The sequence below is a fragment of the Triturus cristatus genome, chromosome 5_1 (genome assembly GCF_964204655.1).
Source record: "Triturus cristatus chromosome 5_1, aTriCri1.1, whole genome shotgun sequence".
In the NCBI taxonomy this organism is placed as follows: Eukaryota; Metazoa; Chordata; class Amphibia; order Caudata; family Salamandridae; genus Triturus; species Triturus cristatus.
The window spans coordinates 120,526,957-120,554,022 of record NC_140587.1 but is presented as its reverse complement, the minus strand read 5'-3'; the positions used below and the strand labels follow the sequence as shown (position 1 = coordinate 120,554,022).

The window sequence follows — 27,066 nt, the reverse complement described above, 5'->3', positions numbered from 1 at the left end:
GTTCACTGATGATGATCCCTTGGTTCTTGGTGTGAGTGGTGGGGTGGGTGTTGGCCCTAGCTCCGTTGGCTACCAGGTGGAGTTTCATGGTGATGCACTCTTCCCAAAGATCATAATTTCAGTCTTGTCAATCAACCAATCAATCAGTCAGGGGTTTATAGAGCGCGCTACTCACCAAGAGGGTCTCACAGTTCTGGGGAGGGCAGGAGGTACAGCTCTGAATCAGCCAGGTCTTGAGGTTCTTCCTGAAGGTGTGCAGAAAGGGGGAGCATCTGATGTTGACTGGGAGCTGTCAGTGTTCAACTTTAAACAGTTGGACCCAAGATTACTAAGGTCTTGCATTGCTTTTGCATCATGCAAGGTGACGTAAAAGCAACGCATGTCCTTAACTGAGATTTACTATGCCACACAGAGTCACCTTACAAGGTGCTGTTTGGCATAGTAAATCTGGAGTAATGCAAGGCAGTGCAAGTTGCTGCCTTGTGCTACTCTGCCCTGGGAAGACGTTCCATGTGTGAAGCATGGGTGTTCCCATGCATCCACCCATGGTTGTTGGTGCAGTCACAGATTTACTAGCAATAGTAAACCTTGGAATGAGTCAAAATGTTACTCCTTAAAAGGGCTCTTTTTTCCTCTCTCTACATCAAATGTAGAAAGAGGATAAAGGAAGGGTGCCTGCATCACGCTAGACAGCCATTAGTGCACCAACATATTGAGAACGTAGGAATACACCATTGCTTAGTATATAGGGTGCATTCCTGCTCTCTCCATTTGACGCAGCACAGAAAGTTCTCTTGCTGCATTGTGCTAAGTCAGATTTTAGTAAATCTGCCCCTTTGTATTCGTCCAGTGGGCAATTTTTTACATGTAGACATTGAAGCTGATCTATGTACTGTAATAGAAATAAGGAAAATGGAATGGGATAAGAGAAAAGAGATAAAACAGACACCCTGGACTCAACCACTATGGCTTATACATAGATCAGCTTCAATGTCTACATGTAAAAAATTGAAACTAGACATTCACAACAGGTCTCTGTCTTCCCTAATGTCATCCAACAAATTCCAAAGGAAGTAATTGGTCTTTCAAAAAAGAAATACTAAGTCTGCGTAGCAAGGTCCTTGCTACAGCAACATTGCTTCATGATTGCTTAGCAAGGATGCCCTGAAAAATGAGGGAAGCTATACCTTATGTGAGTGTTCAGGGAGTTTTAAGAAATGTAGATCATCATTGCCAGCACATATTGTATTCTGTGCATTTGTGAACATAGATGTGATCCGTTTCATTATGCTACCACTGTGCCCCCGTATCTGGCTTTGCTGTGCCACAATGCTTTTGTTTGCAGCTTGTGACTCTAGGTTATATTATGAGTGTCAGGTTACCCAGGTGTGCTGATCTTTTTAACCATGTGTTTTGGCTCTTAAGGCCATCTTTAAGGGTGCTGATGGAGCAGATCTAGTGGAAACATAGTACATTATATATATAGTACAGTAGTAGACCATAAGTTCTAAATCGCTACTTCAGCAACTCAGGAAAGTCGGTTATTTCTGTTGTGGATCTTATGCAGAGTTGCATAGGGTCAATCAAGGGGTGATTTTTCAGAGGAGTCTTTTTAGAATGGCTGAACAACTGGAGGAGATTTTTTAGAATGGCCGAACCACTACAGCAGCAGCCACACAAAACCAGACTGAGAGGTCATCCGCCCTTTTGTCATTGTCATCCTGAGTGGCAATGGACTTACTGCCTAAGGCATAGATTCTGCTTACATCCGCTTCAAATCCCTTCTGCAGATTTTAATTTTGGAAAGTGTGTCCCTCCCATGGACAGGAAGCAACATAAGTGAGAAATAAGAAACAATGTTATCTAGGATGTATCCTGCAACATGGGTGGAGATTGTGACCAACTGTGGAAACCCTAGGAAGGCCAAAGTCTTATTCACTGCTACTAAATCTCTATTGGCTCAATCCTTGAGATGAACATTTAAATGGTAATATTGCCTTCAGATTCAATTAGGAAGGAGGTCCTAGGTCCAGTGGGCCTATAGTTTAGCATTCTGGAGATGGACCTTATAGGGGATATTTAAGCTTGAAATACAAAGCTTCACACAAGCTTCTCTCCAAGCTAGACTCTAGACATTGGTACTGAGCTTTTAAAACAACCGCTAGTACTCCTCCTGGCCTGCCTACTCCATCTACGCTAAGAATCAAAATGTCGGAGGAATCGCATCCACTAGATCAGGGCCTTAGGCATTGTTGCCCGTGATTCTGTAATGAAGACCCAGTCTGGGTCATGAGCAGCTAGAAAATCTGCGCATTCAACTTTGTTTTATTATTGACTTTGCATTAATTAGGAAACCTTTAAATTCCATGCTTCCTAAGGTAACCAAGCTGTATTTATACTATTATCAGGGTTGTGAGGTGTGCTAAATAGGCGAGTAGGATGCCTTAAAATCACAAGTGTTGCACATGCATGGTCTTAGATCATACATGTCAGCAAAGCTAAAAGGCAGACTTACCCTCCCAATTAGCTTTAGTAGTGTTCTCCGGGATATACAGTGAGTGGGGCATATCCAGGCTAGCAAGACCAGGGATCCGGCTGCAGTACGGATGCGGACGGGCGCAGATGGAGTTGACTTTGGCCCATGTACACGCACACATGCCCCTTGTCACTAGTTCAATCAAATAGGACACAAAATTCCAAAATGTCCTCTCTCTCATCCAGGAAGAGGGCAGCATCTAACTTACCCTCCACTCAATCGGTTGCAAATGGACTCTGGTGGACCAGGGAGAAGGTATTTAATATTCAAAAATAAAAGGTTAGCCAGAACTCATGAGACTGCTTTAAAACAAACAGCAATTAAAACATACTACAGCACTCTGCCACCACTGCACTAGTTTAGGTGCTGCAAACAGTACAGCTCATAACAATGAACAGGTAACCACTACGTGCTTCTTAATATGTACTGCAGACTGAGCGGTTTAAGCCAAAAGAGGTGCATGGACCTCTCTTGAACTTCATCATGATATTTCTCTACCACTTTAGCTGCTTTTTCATAAAGCAGCAGTGTTTACAGACTCCAAAGGCCCTAAAGCTGATAGTATGCACATGCATTCCTTTGTAGCATCTCCCCTTGTTACTAGGCACAAGCAGGGCTATGTACAGATCTAATGGCATTATTACATTTAGCAGAAAAGTGTTTTTTTGTGTCTTAAAGACAAAGAATAGGGTGGTTTGACAGTGGTGTGCAATAACCAAGCACCCCCTCCATGTACATCTCTTGTCCAAAGTTGAAAATCTTAATTCAGATTATTTTTCACATTTGTCTAAAGAATCGAGCAGCGGGCAAATGTGCTAAATGCCCATCATTAACAGACCTCATGCAAATTAATCTACATTTTGTGTAAATGATTCACGAACCATGCCAATCCTTGACATGGAGAGTAACTGTCCTCAAGGTAAGAGGAGTTTGAGTGCTGGAAAATGACACAAGAATGGAGCAGAGAGAATTAATAAAAAGTTACTAGAAGGAAACAATTCAACAAAAGGTTATAAGGTAGGGAGTGAGAAGCAGGAACATAGTAAAAGAATTGACAATAGCACTGAAAGAGTGAGGGGATGAAATAAAAGCAAAATACTTTATTTAACAGCACTAGTAAAAACACCTTCCCCATTATTTTTTGAGGTGAAAAAGGAGCAAACACTGATCACCACTGATATTCACATGTTTGCAAAAAAAATGAAAACACTGAAAAAACTCCACTGAAATACACAACAAATCAAAACTATATATAGGAACACATAGAGTTATAGCCACCATTGACAACCCTTTCCAGCGAAAACACATCTGTGTTTGATCCTCTCATATGTTTGTCCCATTAATTAAATGCGCAGGAAAAGAAGAGTCACTCTCAACATGACCTTACATTCCTGTGTATTCTCTCTCACCTCTAATCCGAGGCCATAATTGTAGGGCAGGTGATGTGCTGGCATCATCTCTGTGTCAGAATCCCTGTGGGTGTTGTCTTTATTGCTGCCCAAACCAACAGTTTTCACCCAGCACAAATAATACACAGTGCATGTTGGCTCAACTAGTCTAACAAAATGTGTTGTGTTTGCGCTCAGAAGGCTGATGCTTCTTCAAGCAGCAATGGGCATGCAGTGTATGTCTGTTAGCATGGCTTAGGCAGTTCTTGAGATTAGGCCTGGGAGAACCAAGAAGGGCCCATTCAGAATGTCGTTTGTTAGGTTTTAGTTGTTTTTATTCGTGATTTTCTCATATTTGAGGGTGATTCCAGGTTTCAGAAATTCTCAAACATTTTAGTGATTTAGTTTAAGTATCAACCAGCCCATAAACAAGAGGGTGCAGGTGGTTCTCCCAAAGAAATAGAAGTTCGGATATGGGGACCCAGTAAGGGTATAATAAGGATTTGAAGAAGCACAGTAACAAATGGACAAAGATGACAGCAAAAAGATGAAGAGGGGGAGATACACCATAGAAAGACACCACTGAAACAGGAGTGGTGCTAAAAATGTGGACAACATAATAAGCCGCTAGACAACCAAATAGCTCGGCTGGTGCAGAAACATTTGGGGTGAATGAATTCTGAGATAGGGCTCAGGTAGGTTGGCACCACCACCCACTCACTGCATACAAAAAAATGTTGAGTTTTAGTACACATCACAATCTGTTCACATTTACAAAGTGCACATTTTTTATATTGTTCATGGGACCTCCTACTCAATAATGCATATAAAACTTGAACAGGGGTTAGATGGGCCCTGAGATTCAATGTTAAAATTACTTATCTACAGCCTCGTTGATAGCAGCGGGGGAGTCAAACTCTCACTCTCACTAACATTACATATCGAAGAAAACAGAATCCTGGACCCTTCTCAGTCAGGGTTCCGCAGCAACCACAGCACCGAGACCGCCCTCATCGCTGCCACTGATGACATCAGGACTCTGCTGGACACCAGCGAGACCGCAGCACTAATCCTCCTAGACCTCTCCGCCGCCTTCAACACCGTCTGCCACCGCATACTACGCGCACGTCTCCACGCCACAGGAATCCGTGACAAGGAGCTGGAATGGACCACCTCCTTCCTCTCCGGCAGAACCCAGAGCGTCCGCCTGCCCCCATTCCGGTCCGAAGCCTCCGAGATCATCTGCGGTGTACCCCAGTGATCCTCCCTCAGCCCGACACTGTTCAACATTTACATGGCCCCGCTCGCACACGTCGCCCGACAGCACGACCACAACATAATCTCCTATGCCGACAACACTCAACTGATCATCTCCCTCACCAAGGTCCCCATCACCACCAAAGCCAACCTCCACGAAGGAAAGAAGGCTCCCGCCGACTGGATGAAGACCAGCCGTCTGCAGCTGAACTTCGACAAGATGGAGGTCCTCATCCTCGGCTCCAACCCTTCAACCTGGGACGACTCCTGGTGGCCGACAGCACTGGGAGCAGCCCCGACACCCACGGACCACGCACGCAACCTGGGAATCATCCTCGACTCAACTCTCTCAATGACCAAGCAGGTCAACGCCGTCTCCTCCTCCTGCTTCAACACGCTCCGCAAGATCTACAGATGGATCCCGACAGATACAAGAAAGACAGTCACCCAGGCCCTCATCAGCAGCAGACTCGACTACGGAAACACCCTCTACGCGGGAGCCCCAACCAAGCTCATCATACCACTACAATGCATCCAAAACACCTCAGCACGACTGATCCTCGATGTACCACGCCACAGCCACATCACCCCCCACCTGAGGGACCTGCACTGGCTCCACGTCAGCAAGAGGATATCCTTCAAGCTTCTCATCCACGCACACAAGGCACTCCACAAGACCGGCCCAGCCTACCTCAACAGACGGCTCTCCTTCTACATCCCCAACCACCAGCTATGCTCCGCCGACCTCTCACTCGCCACCGTCCCGCGCATCTGAAGAACAACCACCGGCGGGAGATCCTTCTCCTACCTCGCCGCCAAGACATGGAACACCCTCCCACTGAGCCTACGACAGACCCAAGACCTGCTGACCTTCAGGAGGGTGTTCAAGACCTGGCTGTTCGATCAGTAGCGCACGCCCCCCCCCCCCCCCCCCAGCGCCTTGACACCCTCGCGGGTATGTAGTGCGCTTTACAAATGACTGATTGATTGATTGATTGATTGATTGATTGATATAATTTTTAAAATCAGTACAACAAAGGCTGTAAGCCAAGCTAACAAACGTTCTCATGCTGAGCCTGTGCAACAAGTTAATAAGCCCCTTCAAGTTATATGAGTTCAGATGATTCTATAGTCATTCCCCTACCACATATGATATGATCAAAATTGGAGAGGCCAACCTATCATGGAAAGTAGCAGTGCAATCCTTTGCTCATTCGTAGCTTTGTGAACTCTGAGTTGCTTTAAGTAAATATCTCTGCAGAGCAAACACTGATCTCTTGACAGTACACTCCCAGTTACTAAATGTTCTGTGCCTTCTATTTAAAACCTACCTCCTTGCATATCCTGGAGGTGGAGTCAGTGAGTGGCAAAAGATCCTATTAACCCAATTAATGGAAAAACATTTTTTGAAGCCATACATATTAACAAATAAACCCCAGCTAAACCAATGCATCACAGACGGGGACTAGGACATAATATACCCCAGGGCACCGAAATAAAAGTGGCCCACATTAGTGAATAAGAAAGCTACTAAAGTGGCAAATTTGTTAATTAGGGCAGTTTTAAACTTGTAAAGAAACACTATGTAATTGTTATGCAAGGTATGGAGGAATGTATGCATTTGAGCTTGCTGCAGGAAATGTTTGTTTTCATATCAGGGAAACCAACAGTAAAAACTGGCCAAGCAGACCATACAAAAGGTCCACAAACATCCCAAAAAAGGCTCACACACAGGCCCACAGATTGATCTCCGGGTGGAGAGGGTGGCCTGTTGCCACACTCACATCAAGACAACACCTCTTTAGTCTGTACCTAATTAGGATAGGCCTGAGTGGTGACAACAGGTTACACTCTCTCGCCGGAGAAACAATGAAACAGCGCTAAGGCATTATTTATACAAGCAATGGTTGTGCTTTAATTGAAAAGAAATAGGAGTGGAACCAGGGAACTGGATTCCCTAGGTCCTGATGAAAAGCCAATTAGGGGTATGGTTTGAAACATGTTGACCTTTAGGAAATCAGTATCATAACTTGCTGTTTTCCTAATTCTCCCCCTATTACGTAATCCATAGGTCGCAGCACACCCCAATCCGTAGCGAATCAGGATGAACCCAATGACTACAACACTTTTATCCTGTACCAAAAATTAACTTGTGATTGATACATGTATTCAATATGGCTCATAACATCTACATCATTGAAGTTTCAGTGGCAACAAATGCAGATTTGACAGATGATAGAACAATCATTCTTAGAATAACCATCTTCTAACACAACATTTATCACATTGTGACTAACCAAAACAATTGCGAAAGGATCTTGGTATGATGTTAACACCATTAGACTGTTTATTTTTCTAGGAAGCATGAATGGAATCATACATATTGAACTAGCATGAATATGTTACTGCATCTCTTTGTTTAACATCCTACTGACATTGAACACCACTACACATGGCCATTTCTGACATGCAACGTATTTTCCAGTGGCTGGACTAAGAACTAATGCTTCTTACCTATTTACGTCTTAATGGTAGCCACTGCAATGTTGAGGAGACAAATGTGTGGTGGATAGGACTATCACGCTACCGCTGCTGGTCTAGTTCAACTGCTGCACGTTCCTTTTTAACATTTTAACATTGTCAGAGCACTTTGCTCCTTTAACAATTCTGATTGTACTGTACTGTGATTTTGCCAATTTTATCTTCCCCACTCCCCCTCATGCCCGCATTGCTCGCACTTTAAATTGAGACTCACAAGACTCACCATCTGGGTGATTTTCGCGCCGCTTTGCTCCCGACTGCCATCTTGTATGTGTGTTTGTGACGCTCCCAAGACGCCTCTCGGTTTGCGTTCTAGTCTCGACGCAGGTCCTCTGGTAAACTCTATTTAGGGGACCAGTTGATTGCGTAGGGATAACAGATTGGACTATCACGCTACCGGTGCTGGTCTAGTTCAACTGCTGCACGTTCCTTTTTAACATTTTAACATTGTCAGAGCACTTTGCTCCTTTAACAATTCTGATTGTACTGTACTGTGATTTTGCCAATTTTATCTTCCCCACTCCCCCTCATGCCCGCATTGCTCGCACTTTAAATTGAGACTCACAAGACTCACCATTTGGGTGATTTTCGCGCCGCTTTGCTCCCGACCGCCATCTTGTATGTGTGTTTGTGACGCTCCCAAGACGCCTCTGGGGTTAGCGTTCTAGTCTCGACGCAGGTCCTCTGCCACACACTATTTAGGGGAATAGCATGTGAGCACGCAGCGCACGTGCCGGAGGAGCGCCAGAGGAAAGCCCGTCTGCGCCCGTCCGCGCCAGAACGGGCCCAGGGGCCAGGTCCCTTCGTCCGCCTCTACTATATACTATGGATTCTCTCCGGGCTCTACGGCCAGGTATTACGGGGCTAGACACTGTTACATTAGCTAAGTTGCAGGAAGAATCTTTACTGCAGGGAGTAGGTGAACTTTCTCGATCCTTGTGCCCGCCACACCCACCGAAGCTTCCTGGGCTAAAAATTGCTACGCTCAATAAGCGCTCTTTACAAAAACACCACTTAGAGGTCTTCACACTCGCTGCTGGCAAGATTGATATCCTTGCCCTTACAGAGACCTGGTTAGGTTCTTCATCTACGCCAGATATACTGGCGGCACTTCCTCCGGACTATGATGCGTTATGGTATAATCACCCTAATAATTGTAGAGGGGGGGGTGTTGCCTTTTTGTTTAACAAAAGTCTCAAGGTAACACAAGTGGTGGCTGAAAACTGTGACTGTGCAGAGCTCCTCGGGATAAAAATTTCACTCAAAACCTCCTGCATCTTGCTGTTGGCTGTGTATCGCCCACCCCAGAGCTCGCCAGATTTTAATGATACTTTTCTCGAGCTCTTGGTTAACTTGTCCTCTAGATACAAATTCCTTATGGTGGTAGGGGACTTCAATTACCACTGGGATAAGACACCTAGAGACCCCATAGTGGGCGAGTTTGGAAATAATCTTTCCTCACTTAACCTACAGCAATTAGTTGTAGGACCTACACACGAGAAGGGCCATACACTTGATTTAGTTTGGTCCTCTATACCCCAGACAGAAATATTTGAAGTCAGTCCCTGTATATGGTCAGACCACTTTTTGATCAAGTGCTGGGTCCCAGGAGATCCCCCACCCGCAGGGTCGAGTCAACTGTGGTGGAAGGTCCGATCGTGGAAAAAGATAAAGGCAGACTCCTTACTTGCCACGCTGCTTTCCACCTCACCTCCTATGGTGAGGGAATCAAATCTGGATTCTGATACCACAGCCCTCATGGCCTGGATCCGTGCCGCTCTGGACAAATTGGCTCCCGAACGGCTAGAAAAGACCAGAGCTAAAGGAAAGGGAGCACTGTGATTTGATGCTTCACTTAGAGAACAAAAACAAGCTCTTTGCAAGGTGGAAAGAAGGTGGAGACTTAACTACAGTCTTGCGGAGGCAGAAAATTATAAAAAGTCTCTCTCAAAATACAAGGCGGAGATTCTGGTGAGGAAGTCAGCCTTCTATGAAAACAGGATCAGAGTAGCTACGAATAAACAAAGAGAGACCTTTGCTATCTTAAGGGAACTAACGCAGCTGGATGGGAGGATTCCTGCTAGCAACCAGCCTGACTGCGACGCCTTCCAAAGGTTCTTTCTTCAGAAAGTACAGGACATCATCAGGGAAATCACAGCGATCTCAGCTGATCCTTCGTTGTCTTCCTGCTCGGCTAGTCAGGAGTTGTCAGGGACATTGAGCGATTTCCCTTGTATCAACTTGGAGAGCCTGGCCGTGCTTGTTGGTCAAGTTAAGTCAGGGTCCAGCACGGACCCATGCCCCCCAAGGATTTTCCAAATGGCCCTGCCGGCTATTCAAACTCAGTTGCTGAGTTTTTTTAATGAGTCGCTAAAGGTGGGTTATCTCCCAGTCCAGTTGAAGGAAGCCTGGGTCTCTCCACTGTTAAAGAAAGCAGGTACAGACACCAAGGCCTTAAAGAACTACCGGCCTATCTCACAACTGCCATTCCTGGGCAAAATCCTGGAAAAGCATGTTTTTAACACTCTGGCTAGCCACCTAGAGGATCATGGCTTACTCCACCCCAGGCAGGCGGGCTTTCGACCCCAACATAGCACTGAGCTAGTAATGGCCGCCGTCACTGATGAGCTGAGAATCAGGGCGGATAATAAACAGCCTTGTGCCCTGATTCTTTTAGACTTGTCAGCAGCCTTCGATACGGTCAGCCATACCATCTTACTGGACCGTATCGCAAGGCTGGGAATCACAGGACAAGTGCTTAAGTGGCTTGAGTCCTTTTTGACGGGTCGTACCCAGAGAGTGCAATTGGGGGACCAGTTATCCGAGGCAAGTGCTGTGACCTGGGGTGTGCCTCAAGGGTCCGCTCTTTCGCCTCTACTTTTTAATATCTATCTACAACCTTTGGTGGAGGAGCTAATGCATAGGAATTGTCAAATCTTTAACTATGCCGATGATACCCAGCTTTTGTTCCAGCTGGAAGACTCAATGGAAGCACAGGAATCGATAAGGAACCTGCTTCGTTTCACTGTAAACTGGATGACCAATAACCTTCTGAAAGTAAATGCCGAGAAGACAGAGGTTTTGGTCATCACAAATCAAGCTAACCCCTGGTGTGACCTGTTCTGCCCTCCAGAACTTGGTACAACTCCCATTCCGGGTAGGGTGGTGAAAAGTTTAGGACTAAAGATCGATGCAGACCTCTCTATGGCCCCCCAAGTCTCTGCAGTGGTGGGGTCATGCACGGGGGTGCTGAGGCAACTGCGCAAGTTAGTTCCTATTCTTTCTGCCCCCACCCTGCAGTCCATTGTGTCCGCCACAGTTATCTCAAGGCTAGACTATGGTAATGCCTTGTATCTTGGCTTGCCACAGAGGTTGTTGAGGAAACTACAGGTAGTGCAGAATGACGCTGCTGGGTTGATCTATTCCTTACCTCGGAACTCGCACGTCACCCCTCTCCTTCGGAAGTTACACTGGCTGCCTGTCAAGTCCAGAGTGCAGTTTAAATGTCTTTGCATAGCTCATAAGGCAATTTTTGGCAAAGCTCCAGACTACATTAAGCAGCGTCTGAGGAAGTACATTCCAGGCAGAACCCTGCGCTCAGGTACGGCCTCCAACCTCTGTCAACCTCGATTTAAGCTAAAACCAAAAGGGGGCAGAGCTTTATCTGCACTCCTCCCGTAATTGTGGAATGAGTTACTAGCCAGCCTGAAGGCAGACCCGCAGCTACTGTCCTTCAGGAAGAACTTGAAGACTCATTTGTTTAAAAAGATAATATCTTCATCCCAAGTAGGACGGCTGGCGGAGTGATTTAGGCGCAGTTGGTTATGTTCTTTCTGTGTAAGCGCTTAGAGACCGATGGTGATAGGCGCTCTACAAATTGACTCTAACATAACATAACATAACATAACATTCAGAATCAGTTATTCACAGAGTGAAACCGTTAATCCTCCAACACCCATTAACAGTCCTCAACATTATATCATTTGATCGAGCACACACACACACACAAAAGGAAGGATGGACTGGGGCTTGTGAAGGGCAAGAGAACAAGTAATTGACATGCAAACAACTCACCATATTACATCTTCTTCCTCATATCAATGGCTCATTCCAGTACACAGTCATTAAATAGAATAGGAGTAGCAGTATTTCTTCTGGCACATACAATAACATTGACATTGGTTCATTCACTTGGCAAGAAAACATTTTTGGAACTTTTAGCACTTATTGTCACACCATCAACTCCACTGTGCACATCGCTTTTGGTACTGTCTACAACTTCAGGCATTCCATCATGATCGAACCTTGATTTGCCTGAGGGTTCAATGGGTTTCATGATAACAATATTACACCCATTCCATCACTGACCATTGTCTAACAAGACTGCTGCACCTTTAGTTTTGACTACCTTCCTGATTTCACTTTATTTGTTCATTTTGATTTTCTTTTTGGAGTATCTTACCCTCACTTGGTTACTAATTTGCACTGACATCCTCTATACAGCATTCCTATCATCATAGTTGCTACTCATATAGTGGTGCCATTTTCAATCCATATTCCGCAATTGGACATCTTTACCTGCTTGAGTCTTACTTTCACACTTTTTCCATGCCAAGGGTCAGCACGGTACCAATTTTGTAATGGCCGTTCCAGCCCTGAGTAATGCAAATAGGGTTCTACCTCTGCTGTTATGAGGGGTGGTGAGGTATGAGCACAATCTCAATCTACGTGCTGCCTGAATCTGAATATATGACTTTAAAACTATTTGGATGGTTTTTTTGATTTAACAATTTGGTCGTTTGACCCGACCAACACACGGGGATGGTATCAGGAGGATTTTATATGTGTATCGTGGTCCATCGAGGGCTATAACTTGACAGCGTGTGAGTCATGCACATGTGCGCACATACACTCACACACAGACACACAAGGAAAGGACTGAGGCTGGTGACAGGCAAGGGAACGAAGTACGTATTGGCATACAAATAACATTTAAAAATGTGTTTCAATCTAAAACAAAGGTGGAGAACATGGAAAGGGGGCATGGTAGAGACTTCCTGACCGCCTAGTCTTTGTCAGGGAGTGAAAAAAACGAAAACATTAAAAAAAAATTAAAAAAACATGCGCGCGGTAAAAAAAAAACGAAAAATAGATTTTAAAAACAAGTTTTTGTGTTTAGATTTTAGGTGGCTCTAAAAAGAGCACTTGTGTTAATGTAGAGACAGAGGACCAGAAAAACGAAAAAATGAAAAAAACTATGGCTGCTCTAACTTTCTCTCAATGAGATCAATACTGGTTTAACCAATAGAAATAAGAGCATGACAGTAAACGCACCATGTATACAGCCTCCGAAAAGCAGGGCGTATATCCAGAAGTAAATAAGTAAGTGAAGGCGCCACCGTAGAAGAAGTACTCGGCTGAGCTGCCAATGATGTGCTCGGCTGAGCTGCTGCGGATGTGCTCGGCTGAGCTGCTTGTGAGTTTTCACTAGCAGCTCGAGCAAAAGACACAGGATGTTGTCCTTCAACGTGCCTTAACATTGTGTGAATACTAAAAGAGTATTTCTTATTAGCATTTCCATGTGATAAGGTCCGCTTGCAAATAATGCAGGTGACTTTGGGAGCATTTACCTTCTTCTGCCCCTCTGGAAAAGTGAAAAACTGCCATATGAAAGAGTCTTTCTGCTTCCTCTGTCTCTGTGGAACAAGAGTCTCCTGATCACTGCTAGAAGATGGCCGCTGCTCTGCCATTGTATCTCAAAAACAGATCAGCTCCTTCTTCCAGAGAATCAGAAGTAATAATGAGGGGAGTGGGTTTGGTATTGGAAGAATCTGGAACTGAAACTAATAGGAACCAATGAAAAGTGTTGTTTCCTAATCACATGACTTGCCTGGGTGTGGTGTTGGAAGAATCTGGAAGTGAAAGTACTATGAACCAATCAAAAGTGTTCTTTCTTAATCACATGACTTACGCGCACGGCGCATGCGCGGAGCACGCACGACGTACGCATGCGCACACAAACAACGTATGCATGCGTACATAGTGCGCGCACTGAGCACGTACGAAACACGTGCGCATGCGCAACCGTAGCACGCTGAGTACACACGACGTACGTATGCGTACGTGGAGAACGTACGCATGCGCACACGAACAACGTACGCATGCGCACACGAACAACGTACGCATGCGTACGTAGTGCACGCACTGAGCGCATACGAAGCACGCGCGCATGCGCGAATGTACCGCGCGGAGTACGCACGACGTACGCATGCGTACGTTGAGAATGTACGTACGCGCACAGCACCGAGCGCGTACGATGACGTAGCAATCACCGTGCACGCACCGAGCGCGCACGGTAAAAACCCATTAAAGAAAGATTTAAAGTGTTTATAAGTTAATAGAAGATATTAACTATGCTGTTAATCTTTATCAAAAAATTTTTTAAAAAGCAGAGCCATTCCAAATTAAAGGATAGAGGTAATCTATAACTATAGACATAGGTAACTTTTTATAAAAGAAATTTATTAAAAATATATTAAAAAATACATAAATTAGCATTAAAAAAAACCTTTGAAATTCACTGAAAAAGCCATAGGTTTCACAAACGTTATAGTTAGGAATTAGCATTTACAAAACCTTGTAAATTCACTGAAAAAACCATAGGTTTCACACACGTTATAGTTAGCTGGAAATTTCACTCGTACAAAACCATTGAAATTCCCCCGTTATAGTTAGTTCAGCTAACTATAACTCGCGCGCCCGCAATCCACTGCTGATGACGTCACATATTACATCACTCATGACATGGTCAGTGACATCACTCATGACATCACTGATGACATCTCAAATGACATCACTCATGACATCACTGATGACATCATCCATTGAGTATGTGTTTCTGAACAATTTTAATATGTTTAATATATATAGGGAAAGGCCTGTTGAAGAATGAGTGGGTGTACAAGTGTGTAAATGGATGCTTTTCTGTGGTGCGTAACTGACTCTATAATTGAGTCATTAAATGTATCTTACTGCAGACTAGTGACTAAACTGTGTAAATGTCTGTATGTTTCTGTTTGTTGGTGTATAAGTGGCTGCATGGAAAGCACTCCAACCAAACCAAAATAAAATACATTTAATATACATTTTAACAAATAAACATAATTAAAAAAAGATAAACACACAAACATAATAATTTATACATTTATATATTTATATCAATATATGTATATTTACTTAGAAACAATTAATAAACTATCAGTTTTAATTTATCTTAAAACTCTAAAATTATATAAAAATAAAATATATATCAATAATTTACAATATAAGCATTTTTTTTAATAATAAATTAAAACATTAGACTATTAAAAGGTATATAAATTTCCCAATACAGTAAAAATTAGGGAAAGTGTTGGATAGGGGAGAGGTAAAAATTATTCTTCCCACTCCAATAACTACAACAGTAGGGAAATTGCTGGATAACGGAGGGGTAGAAATTACTGTTCCCACTCAAGTGAATGCAACCGTAGGGAAAGTGTTGGATAGCTGAGGGATCACATTTACTATCCCAACTCCAGTGAGTGCAACAGTAGGGAAAGTGTTGGATAGCGGAGGGGTAAAAATTGCTATTCCCACTCCAGTGAGTGCAACAGTAAGGAAAATGTTGGATAGTGATGGGATAAAATTTCTATTCACCTCCAGTCAGTTCAAAAATAAAAACAAAATAAATATTTACAAATAAAAAAAATAATATTAGAAAAAGGAATAAACAAATACATTTATAAATATGGTAAAAATTAAAATACCAACATATTTAATGTATAAAAAGAAAACATATTATAATATTAATTACATTTAATAAATACCTAGAAATAATATATGAAATAAAATAAGATGCATTTCCATAGAATAGATATTTTCAACTAGAAAATATTTACAAACAGAAACAAGAATTATTACATAAATGTATTTATTTCATGTCCTACCCTATAACACCACACAAACAACAACACACATCTACATTTTTTTAAAAAATATGCTTTGTTAATCAACATAATTATCAATTAAAAATATTATTAATAAAAAAGTTAATAAAAATGTATTAACTACCCACACTTTAACCCTATAATCCCCACAACACACACCTAAATTAAACTGTAAAGTAATAAATTACACAATTAAAACTTATTTTAAAATTACAAACGATTGCTATTTATAAACTAATCATAAAGTAAGTAAAATGTATGTAATACCCACCCTTCACTCCTTTAAAAGTAAAAAAAAACACAAAAGAAACAACTACACAAAATTCATATCCAATAATTAAGATTAACAACTATATAGTAATTAATTAAATACAAATTACTTCTCACTGTTTACCCCTTTAAACACCACAACACATATCGAAAGTTTATGACACAATTACCATAAATAATTACCAATGAATTAATAGTAATTAACAACCAATTAATAATTAATTAATAATATAATTATTTACACATTTAACTCTATAGCATCTCAATTAAATAAATAATCAATAAATAAAAAAGTATGGTAATGTAATATAATTAAATTACTTCTCACCCTATTCTCGTATAAACCCACAAACCGCTAACAAACTAAAAAACACAAAATTCAAATAAAAAAATTTATACCTACTAAACATTTAACACATATATTAAAAAATATAAAGAATTCTTCTACACAAAGATACATCACATACATTTAAAATATATTCTAAAATACATACCATTAATTAAAAAATTGATATTTTCAACAACTATGGGGTCTATAACGATGGCGGGCAGACAAAGTCCGCCCGCCACCGTAACAGAATGCTTGACCGTCCGCCAGGGGTACTGCAGTGCCAGGGGTACTGCATTTTGGATGCCACCACCACCGTGGCGGTGGCATCCCCCATTCCCATCATTGTGGCGGGCAGAGCTCACAGCACCGCCCGCCACAATGCTGGTAATGCACGTTGTGCATTGACATACACAAGGTGACAGGCACCGAGCTGTGCCTGCCACTTTGTACATGTCAATGCACGGGGGTACCATAGGTACCCCCCATGTGCACCCCGCACCAACCAACACCCTGGGGGCACGCTACAGGTCCCCGACAGCGAAGACCGCATTCCTTTCCATGGCTGCAATACTGCCATGGAAGGGCTAATTTCTGCATCATAATATGGATTGTGGTGTCTTGCAGACATCGCCACCATATTATGCATGTTTTCCACCCGGTCGACGAGTGGACTAGTGGAAAAGCAGCGGACGGTCTTTCCATCCGCCGTGGACCCTGCTGCCATTCTAATATGGCGGATGGTCTTTGAAGTGTGGATGGTGGGCGGTTAACCTCAGCCAGGCCAGCAGTGACTGCCACCGGCCCGGTGGGGGCGATCCGCTGGCCATCCTAATGGGCCCCTAAATTATTAAACACTTTTTAAAATCGATATTACTTACCTTACATCAATATTCTTGACCACAATATTATTGCTGTCGATATTACTCACTCACGATATTTGTGACTCTGTATTTCTGCCAATCGATATTTAAAACTCAATATTCTGTCACATCACCAGCACAAGTCTCCACTGTATGTTTGCTGTTAAAGTAGCGCTGTGAAAGCTTTGTGCTGCTCCACTGTACTTTGCCTCATGGGGGGCATTCTTGGGGTGGTAATTTGTAATATTTCAGTCATTCTTTTTGAGCTGCACTGTACCACACACATCAAATGTGTGTATTTATTCTTGTCTAGGCAAAGGATTCTGTTCTGGAAGGGTATACTTCTTGTACTAGATCTATGCTAGATTCCATGCACACACCTTTGCACACGGTAAGAGAACAGCAGAAGGCCATATTTAGTCAAAAACGCTCTACACTTCTCCTTTCCTCTAGCACAACTCAGTATAGCAACTTAGGTTGCTACTCTGTGATGATTCATTTTTTAATAAATCTACCCCCTACAGGTTACAAACATGAGCAGCATTGTGGTAAAAGTAATAGTAAAAGTGACAGCGGTGAGTAAAAAATGAAATAAACCATTTGAGAAGGCACATTTAAGAGACAGGTGGCAGCGCTTACTAAATCAGGCTATGGAACAGAGACAGTGGAACAATGGTTTTAATCACAAAAACCTTTTTTTTATTTTACTGGGTTTCCTCACAAAAACCTTTTGCTTATTTTACAGGTTTAATGGATGTCAATAAGAAGTGCTCGTCTACCTGTGCACGATCCACTGTCCCTGGTGTTGTGTCTTTGTGTTGTGAAAAACCGTTATGCAACAGGATACCCGGAAGGATGAATGGGCACAAGAAGAATATGGCCTAAAAAAGGAGGACTTGTCATTATGTACCCACACGAAACTGAGCATAAGCGGTAAGGATGGCGCTGCAGCCTCTTCTCTCCTCTGTACTTTTGGGGGTCGAGTCACAAAGGTAAATCATGTGTAAATCTATTCCTGCACCTTCGTGCGAGTCTCCTCTGGACACACAGGGCTCAATTCATGGTAAAAGTGGCAAAATCTACACTTCTTAGGAACTCCATAACCCATAGTGCAGGGTGCTGTGTAACTAAAAGGATGCACATGTACATTTAAGTTCCTGGTAGTGAAAAACCCCAACATTTGTTTTTCACTATTGTCAGGCCTACCCTTGCCACAGGATAGCATTGAGGATTCCTAGTTATACCATTAAGCTGTAATTTCAAATTTCGTGTCTATGAAACTGCAATGACAAACCCTTTTTAACGGTAAAGCTAAATCTTTCATTGCAATTTTGGCAGTTCAGGCTAGACTGTTACCATGGAGAGACGGTCAAGATTGATAGGCATATGGCTGTGTCAAAATTAGGGATGGGCGGTAAATTCCATTCCACTCACGGAATTTGGGTAATTTCGCGTTCCGCAGAGAACGCGAAATTGCCAAAAATTCCGCGATCCGCGGCTTCGCAGAATTTTTTGCTTGTGTGTGCTTTCAAAATGCATGTTTGCTAGATATTTCCTCCCGAGCACGCAAACAGTGTTCGTGAACAGGAAAAAAGCATCGCGAACAAGCAATTCCACGTGTTCGTGGAATTTTTGCATGCTTGCGGAGATTTTTTACCGTTTTGCGGAGCTTTGCATAGTGCGACTACGCAAATTCCACCCATCCCAGTCTAAACTGGAATGGTGTGAAGGTAAAAAAAATGATGGATTTCACCCAGATCTGTGACTGGGGGTGAATGTTAGTTTTTTTCAGAATTCCATCCATCACCTGTTCATTTTGCATATGTTACCCTACGTGGGAAGGGTATGCCCAGATGTGACTCTCATGCTCGCTACACCACTAGAGTCAAGATAGCCTGGCTAATGAGAGGTGATACCCAGTAATGATCCCAGGATGATTGTTTCTGGTCCAGGGAGGACCTGGCCTGGTAATTTGGGCTGGACTGTTCCCACGGGGAACACAATCAAGACTGATTTGCATATTGCTGGGTCTAAACAAGAATGGCGTAGCGTGCAAAAAAACAATGGATTTAATCCAGATCTGTGACTGGGGGTGAATGTTTGATTTTTTCATCATTCCATCCATCATCTGTTCTTTTTGCATTTTTTGCCCCAAGTGTAAAGGGTATGCCCAGACGTGGGTTCCATGCTTGCGACGCCACTAGATTCAAGCTAGCCTGGCTGATGAGAGGTGATACCAGAAATCGGTCAGATGAAGCCTGTTTCTGGTCCAGGGAGGACCCGGTAAAGCAATTAGGACTGGACTGTTCCAATAGGGAGCAGAGTCAAGACTGATTTGCACATGGCTGGGTTTTAACTGGAATGGTGTGAAAAAAAAGATGGATTTAAGCCAGATCTGTGACTGGGGGTGGATGTTTGATTATTTCAGCATTTCATCCAGCATCTGTTTTTTTTACATTTGTTGCCCCAAGTGGAAAGGGTATGCCCAGACATGGGTCTCTTGCTCCCTACGCCACCAGATTCAAGCTAGCCTGGCTGATGAGTGGTGATACCCCAAAACCAGTCCCAAAATGCTTGTTTCTGCTCCAGGGAGGACCTAGTCTGGCACTTCAGGCTGGACTGCTCCCACCGCAAGCAGGATCAAGACTGATTTGCATATGCCTGGGCTTAAACTAACTGGAATGGTGTGGCATGCAAAAATACTATGGATTTAACTCAGATCTGTGACTGGGGTTGAATGTTTTATTTTTTCAGCATCCTATCCATCATCTGTTCTTTTTGCATTTGTTGCCCTAAGTGGGAACGGTATGCTCAAACATGGGTTCCATGCTTTCTACGCCACCAGATTAATGCTAGCTTGGCTGATTAGGGGTGATACGACGAAACTGGTCTCAAGATGCTTACTTCTGGTCGTCCAGGGAGGACGTGGTTTATCTGTTTAGGCTGGACTGTCCGCATTGGAGCAGGGTCAAGACTGATTTGCATATAGCTAGGCCTAAACTGGAGTGGCATGGCGTGCAACAAACTGATGGATGTCGCCCGGATCTGTTACTGGGAGTGAATGCTTGATTTTTTCAGCATTATGTTTATCATCTGTTCTTTTTGCATGTGTTGCCCTAACTGGGAAGGGTTTGTGCAGATGTGGGTACCGTACTCCCTACGCCGCCAGATTCAAGCTATCCTGGCAGATGAATGGTGGTACCCCGAAACTGATATCAGGATGCTTGTTTCTGGTCCAGGGAGGACCTGGCCTAGCAGTTCGGGCTGGACTGTTTCCATAGGGATCATGGCCAAGACCGATTTGCATATGGCTGGGCCTAAACTGGAATGGATCCGTCATCAGTTCTTTTTGCAGTTGTTGCCCTAAGTGAGAAGCATATGCTAAAACCTGGGTTCCATTCTCTATGTTCCATCAGATTCAAGCTAGCGTGGCTGATGAGGGTTGATACACCTAACCTGGTCTCAGGATGCTCGTTTCTGGTCCAGGCAGGACCTAGCCTGGCAGTTCAGGCTGAACTGTTCCCATGAGGAGCAGGGGCAAGACGGATTTCAATATGGCTGGGCCTAAAATAGAATGGCATGCTAAAAAAGATGATGGAATAAGCCTAGAACTGTGACTAGGGGTGAATGTTTCATTTTTTCAAAATTCCGTCATTCATCTGTTCTTTTTGCATGTGCTGCCCTAAGTGGGTAGGGTATGACCAGATGTGGGTCCGTGCTCGCTACTCAACCAGATTCCAGCTAGTGTGGCTGATGAGGGGTGATACCCCAAAACAGTTTCCAGGATGTTTGGTTCAGCCTGAAGGAGGACCTGGCCTGGCAGTTCAAGCTGGATGGTTCCCATGGGGAGCTGGTCAAGACTGATTTGCATATTACCGGGCCTAAACTGGAATGGAGTAGCATGCAAAAAAAAAAAATAGATTTAACCCAGATCTCTGACTGGGGGTGAATATTTGAGTTTTTTAGCATTCCGTCTGTCATCTGTTTTTTTTGCATTTGTTGCCCTAAGTGGGAAGTGTATGCCCAGAAGTGGGTCCTGTGTTCACTTCGCCACCAAATTCAAGCTACCTGACTGATGAGGGTTGATACCCTGAAACCGGTCCCATGATGCTTGTTTCTGGTCCAGAAAGGGCCTGGCCTGGCAGTACAGGATTAACAATTCCCATCGGAAGCAGGCCAAGACTGATTTGCATATGGCTGGGTCTATACTGGAATGGTATGGTGTGCAAAAAAGCGATGGATTTAACCCAGATCTGTAACTGGGGGATCATTTCAGATTTTTTCAGCATTCTGTCCATCATCTGTTCCTTTTGCATTTAGAATATTGGCATGTTCCTGCTCTTAACCCTTTTGTGCCTGTGGCCTGTTGTGGGTCATATGTCTAAGTGGAGCTGACAGATAGACTTTGTGAATTTCTCCCAGACAATCAAACAATAGAAGGATTAGGTGTGCCTCGAAGGGCCAGCTGCTGGCTGGATGGCGGGGGCTGAGCTGAGCACAGCCCAACTTAAAACTTAATAGAATGTGCTCTGCCTTGACACTTATGGCCTAATGACCCGCCATTGTCACTTCAGCCAGATTGGAGTCAGCTCAGGGAAGGCAGGAAAATCCATGCACTTCAAAGACACTGTCTAGAATCTCCTTCCAGAGCCTGGGTACCAGGGTATAAAACTCGGACCACTGATACCAACTCTTCAGTACACTTCTGGATCAGTGGATACTCTGCAAGGAAGAAGGACTGCTGTGCTTCTACAAGGACTGCCACTCCACTGGACTGCTGGGCTAAGGGAACTGCTGTCCTGCCCTGCTGCCCTCTTGCGTGGAGAAGGAGAACTGAACCTGCAACTTTATGTTGACCAAGGACCCCAGAGTGACTCCAAGGACTAGACTGTGGGCCTCCTAAGCCAAGCCTCGGGGACACATAAGGTTCTCTAAACAGCTCATAACCACCCAAATTGTGATCCTCAGATTCTGAACCCTTGTTGTGGCTCAACAAGCTTAAATAAAGCTTTGGGTTCTTTGCCACCATTGATGAGTCAGTATGCACTGAGACTGTGTCTCTTTCACCTAAAATCAGCATAAGCTACCGCCAGTAATTCTCTTTGCAGCACAGCATTGACTGCAAGAATGAGATCACCACTGAGAACCTCTCGCCCACAAGCATGTATGCAATGCCTGGTCTGCACTTCCCGTCATGCTGACGATCACCCACGATGCTCTCCTTGCTCCTAATTATACTCTCCAACACGAATGGGACATTTGGCATACAACTTGAGATAATAAAACTTCAACTGTACTAATCTGGGACTGTATCCAACCTGCGCTTCATCACGGTTGCACTGAACCTTTGACTTTGACCTGATCTAGTTTGACTAGATAGCTGCGGTTGGAACTTTATGCTTTTAGGCAATCTTATTTTTTAATTCATGACTCTGGTCCTACTGATTGTGTTGGTCTTGTTTCATTTTTTAATTTTTTACTCTCACTTTCTAACTTAGTGTGGGTTCCTTTTTGTGTGATGTTTTTACTGTTTGAAGTGTTGCACAAATACTTTGGAAGTTGGAATATCACGCACACCGTTTTTGTATCCAAATGTAGATGATTCTTGAACAGGTAATGGCGTGCTGAGAGAGGAGCGACCTCTAAACCAAGGTCGGTAAATGACAGTAATTGTTGCACTATCCCATCCTGGGTAGTGTCCCTCTGTACGCACAGCGCTAGTGGGTAACGAATACTTTGCACATTGCCCCTAAGTTAAGCCTAAATGCTCCTTGCCCTGCTATCAGGAGGTTGATCACAGTTTAATTTGTCGCTTGTTTGAACCTTACCCTTACAAGGATTGTGATTGCTGCTTGATCAGGGCTCACACCCCAGTCAACCAACAACCCAATTTCTCACAACGGTTGTGCGTGTTGTGTAACAAATAGCTTTTATACTGGAAGGGGGCCCTTCCAGTAAAAAAACTATACTTTAACACTTCTCCTGCTTCGTATGTGTGTTGCATAATGCAGCATGTATGCAAATTAGTAAAATCTGTACGGCTGCCTTAAGGGGTTGTAGGATTTTGTTGCAAATCTCTGTCTATAAATGTTTCCAGAAAGAGATTTGCAGTACAACCCTTGGGTCATTGACTGGAAACTTCCATTCGATTGAAACACCCAAAAACTGTCCAAAGAATGCCCTTTGCCAAAAAAATGCAAAGAAGTACATAGTGCAAGATTGCATCACTTTGGGAATCTATGTAGTACAAATCCTGATTCGTGTTGGATAGTAAATCCTAGAAAAGCACTTTGGGCTGGATTTGTGTTACAAAAGTAACAGAAACTCAGTGCAAAGCATTAGTAAATTGAGACTACGGGGTCGATTCCGATCCGGGTCGGAAGGACACCGAACGCGATCCGGCCGGAAAAACTACGAGGCATACGCGTGTTTTCCGCCCGACTCGTACAGCTGTACGAGCGAGCCAGTACGATGCGAGCTACATGAAATTCACCGACCGAGTCGTTTTCGGGTCCGAACCGCTCCGTATGTCTCGGTCGTAAGCTAACCGTGGCGTACAATGGATGTGATTCACGACCGAGCCAGTACGATGCACGCGTCGGACAGCCTGTGCGAGCCGCAGTGTCCGGCTCGCAAAAGCTCCCGGAGTCGGACTTTGGGGGTCCGCGTCAGAACCCCCCCTCCGACACCTGCAGCCATACGACTCGCACACAGGGGGAGACACATGGGACTCCCCCACACAGGCATGTACGGCGCGGAAGGCACCGATGCGTACCCACTGTTGGGGGTGCACTTGTTCGAGATGTACCCATTCAGTCAATGTACGCGTCGTACAACTGGCTCCCATTGACTTCTATGGGAGTCTGACCGAACCGAGTCCAACAGCAAACGTGCGCATGGTACTCGCTCGGTCGGACTGTAGGGGTCCGGCTCGGTCGGAGAATACTCTGGATCCGACTCGGTCGGAGTGCTTTCCGACCCGGATCGGAATCGGCCCTTTAATGTTGAAAATCTTGTAAATCATTTTGCCCATCCTTGAAGCCTTGCATTTAAAATCAGGCAACAAAATGGCTCCTAAAGGCCATTTGTAAGGGAATGTAAGTAATTACAAATGAATAGTTCTCTGTTTACAAAAGGACAGAGTTGTAGTCAAAGATGGTCAATATTTTGTGACATACATCGGAATACGTCAGGAGGGTTATGGGCAATGTTTGGGCAATGTTTCAGTTTCAGTTTATTGTGCAATTAATTAAAACCTTTACAATCATACATTACATTTTTTTTTTCCCTTATACTTAAAATTAATTGTTGTTAAAACACAATAAAATGAGAAAATCACAGTAACAGGAAAGCCCAAAAGTAACATTAGGTTTGCAAAATCTTGAAAAGCTAGTGAGGAGGTATGCTTGAGGTGAGGCCATGTTGTAGGTCTGTAGGGTGAACCAGCCGTGGGAGCGCTCTGACAAGGCAGCTTTATCCAGTATAAGTGACTCTTTTTTTATCACTTTATTTACAATTTTTTTTAAACTAGCAGTCGATGTTGGTAGCTCCCAGAGTTCCTGCAGTCCCAGTTGGCTGAGTGATTTGTCCAGATAGTTTCAGGCTGGGCATCTCCCCTTGTTCTTCAGTTCTTTCCACAGGTGCATGTTTAGTGAGTCAGACGGACCCCTTTTGATTTTAAACCAGCTTTTAATAAATGCCCCTCAACAGGCAAGCTCTTGCCTTTGAAACCCAAACTCCAGCCTCAATTGTGCGGGGGATGTGTACCTTGGTAGCCCAAAGATCATTCGAATTGCTTTTGTTATTGTGTGGTCCAGTATATCAGCATCTCTCCCTCTCATGGCTTCGCTTCCGTAAGTTATCGACGGTAAAAGTTTTGCCTGGATCTCTCTAATTAAGGGAAGGAGGTTTGGACCAGCGATGTTATTCTTAAGGTTCCTTAGCGCCACAGCGATCATTAATCCCCTTTTTTTTATGGCCTCAGTTTGCGCTGTGTACTTCCCTTTATCGTCAATCATGATTTGAACTGCCTCCAGTTTCCGTGACGCCAGATACCCTTGCGGTTGTTTCTTTTTTTTGCGCCAGTTTATTACCCTCAGAGTACTGAGTTGTTGAGTCGAGCAAGCGCTGTAAACCCACCGGTGTCTGACTTATTAGTACCAGGTCGTCTGCGTAAAGTAAATTAGATAGCTGGAGCCCACCTATTTTTGGTGCATGCGAGTTATTTTCGTTTAGGGTAGTTGAAAGCTCTGCCATAAAAAGATTAAAAAGTAATGGGGCAAGTACGCAGCCTTGCTTTAATCCGATGGTTGTTGGGATCCTTTTTGATAAGTGGTCTCCTTTGCCCAGTTTGACTTGCACCCAGGTATTACTATGCAGGAGGACTAGCTGTTTTAGGAGTAGTGATGGAATGTTCTTTTTTTCCAATTTTTGCCACTGTATGTTCCTATTTATGTGATCAAATGCGGCGCTATAATCAATAAAACATAGATATAGGGGCTGTTTTTTGGCGAGTGCAGCATCTATCACTAATGAAAGGGTCATGATGTTCGTGGTAGTGCCCATGTTCTTGCAAAAGCCTGTTTGATTTAACGGGATTGCATATGTTTCCGCCGCCCAAGTTGTTAGTTCTTGTAGGAGCAGTCCTGCGTAGTATTTTGCTTTGTTATCAAGCAGAGCTACCAACCTATAATTTTTTGGGTTGTCCCGGTTGCCGTTTTTATGGATGAGGGAAATGATCGAACCCCTCCATGAAGATGGTATCGTAGAAGTTCGCAAGATTGATTCAAAGGTTGGTTTTATTATGGATGCCCAATATTCTGGGTCTTGTTTGTATAATATGGGCGGGATCCCGTTTGGGCCTGGGGCACCCTCGAGCCTGCCTTTTGAGATTCTTTTGCAGATGTGTTTACGCGTAATTTTAAAAAATTGTTCTGGAATTGGATTAGTAGACAGTTGAGGTGTTAATACTGTATGCCTGGCTATCTTAATAATGCATATTCCTTTGAAATTGTACAGATTAAATAGTAATTATCTCAATTATACTAAAATGTAATTGTCTCATTTCTCTTTAGGTTAAAGCTTGAGAGTAGTGATTCACCCGCACCACGTAATTGATGACAACAGATGTCTGAAGTGTACCCTGACAGACCCTGCAAGAAAAGAGTGTACTTCCAAATGCAATAAATAAAGATGCATATAGATAATGAACAACTTTGGAATATGTTAACAAAATGTTTATTTCACTCTTACTTGTGTTTTTCACGTTAATGCACAGTCATTGCAGCACATTTGATGCATGTTACATAATCAAGATTTAGGAGAGGACCCCAAATCGCTATTAGGATGACTGCTAAATACACTCTAGACTTGAAGCAAGTCCTATACCCTCCTTCATTTGGCAAATTGTATAGTACAGAAACTACCCACCACACCGCAAGGCAGCCAGCAGTAGCAGCTGGCATCTATGTGGTAGGGGGCACATGCATGCAAAACTTAAAGAAATAAAAAAAGCATATTAGGTGAACGCAACATCCAACGGTCCGGTCCTCCACAGGACCTGGAAGCTGGAGCCTGAAACTCCATTGACCAATCAGGGTGCTGCTCTCAGGCTGTGAAATCAGCACCCTGATTTGGGGGAGCGACCCCACTCCGCGCCCCACAGCGCCGTGGAGGCCTGCACTGATTTTAACCCAGCTGTCTTATGACAGCTGAGTTAGAGATGTTTAAAGTGCACATTTGTGGCTGGCTGTCTCAAAACAGCCGGAAAAAAAGACATGCACACTTTAAACAAAAGTGCATAGATAGCCCACCCTCCTCCCAGCGTCTGTCACTCAGCAGTGACCCTCCCCCATCCTGATGCTTCGCTCGGAACGGGATGAAAAATAAATGGTAATAA

At 43.7% G+C, this 27,066-nt stretch overlaps 1 long non-coding RNA gene across 1 annotated transcript in view; it reads left to right on the top strand.

The window, feature by feature from the left end:
- The window catches only part of LOC146830351 (uncharacterized), a 110,055-nt gene extending 83,684 nt beyond the window's left edge, over positions 1–26,371 (top strand). Inside the window, exons 3-4 of the long non-coding RNA XR_014961150.1 lie at positions 17,914–18,101; positions 26,243–26,371. This is a non-coding gene — a long non-coding RNA (uncharacterized LOC146830351). The remainder of the gene's footprint in view (positions 1–17,913; positions 18,102–26,242) is intronic.
- The last annotated feature ends 695 nt before the right edge of the window (positions 26,372–27,066 follow it).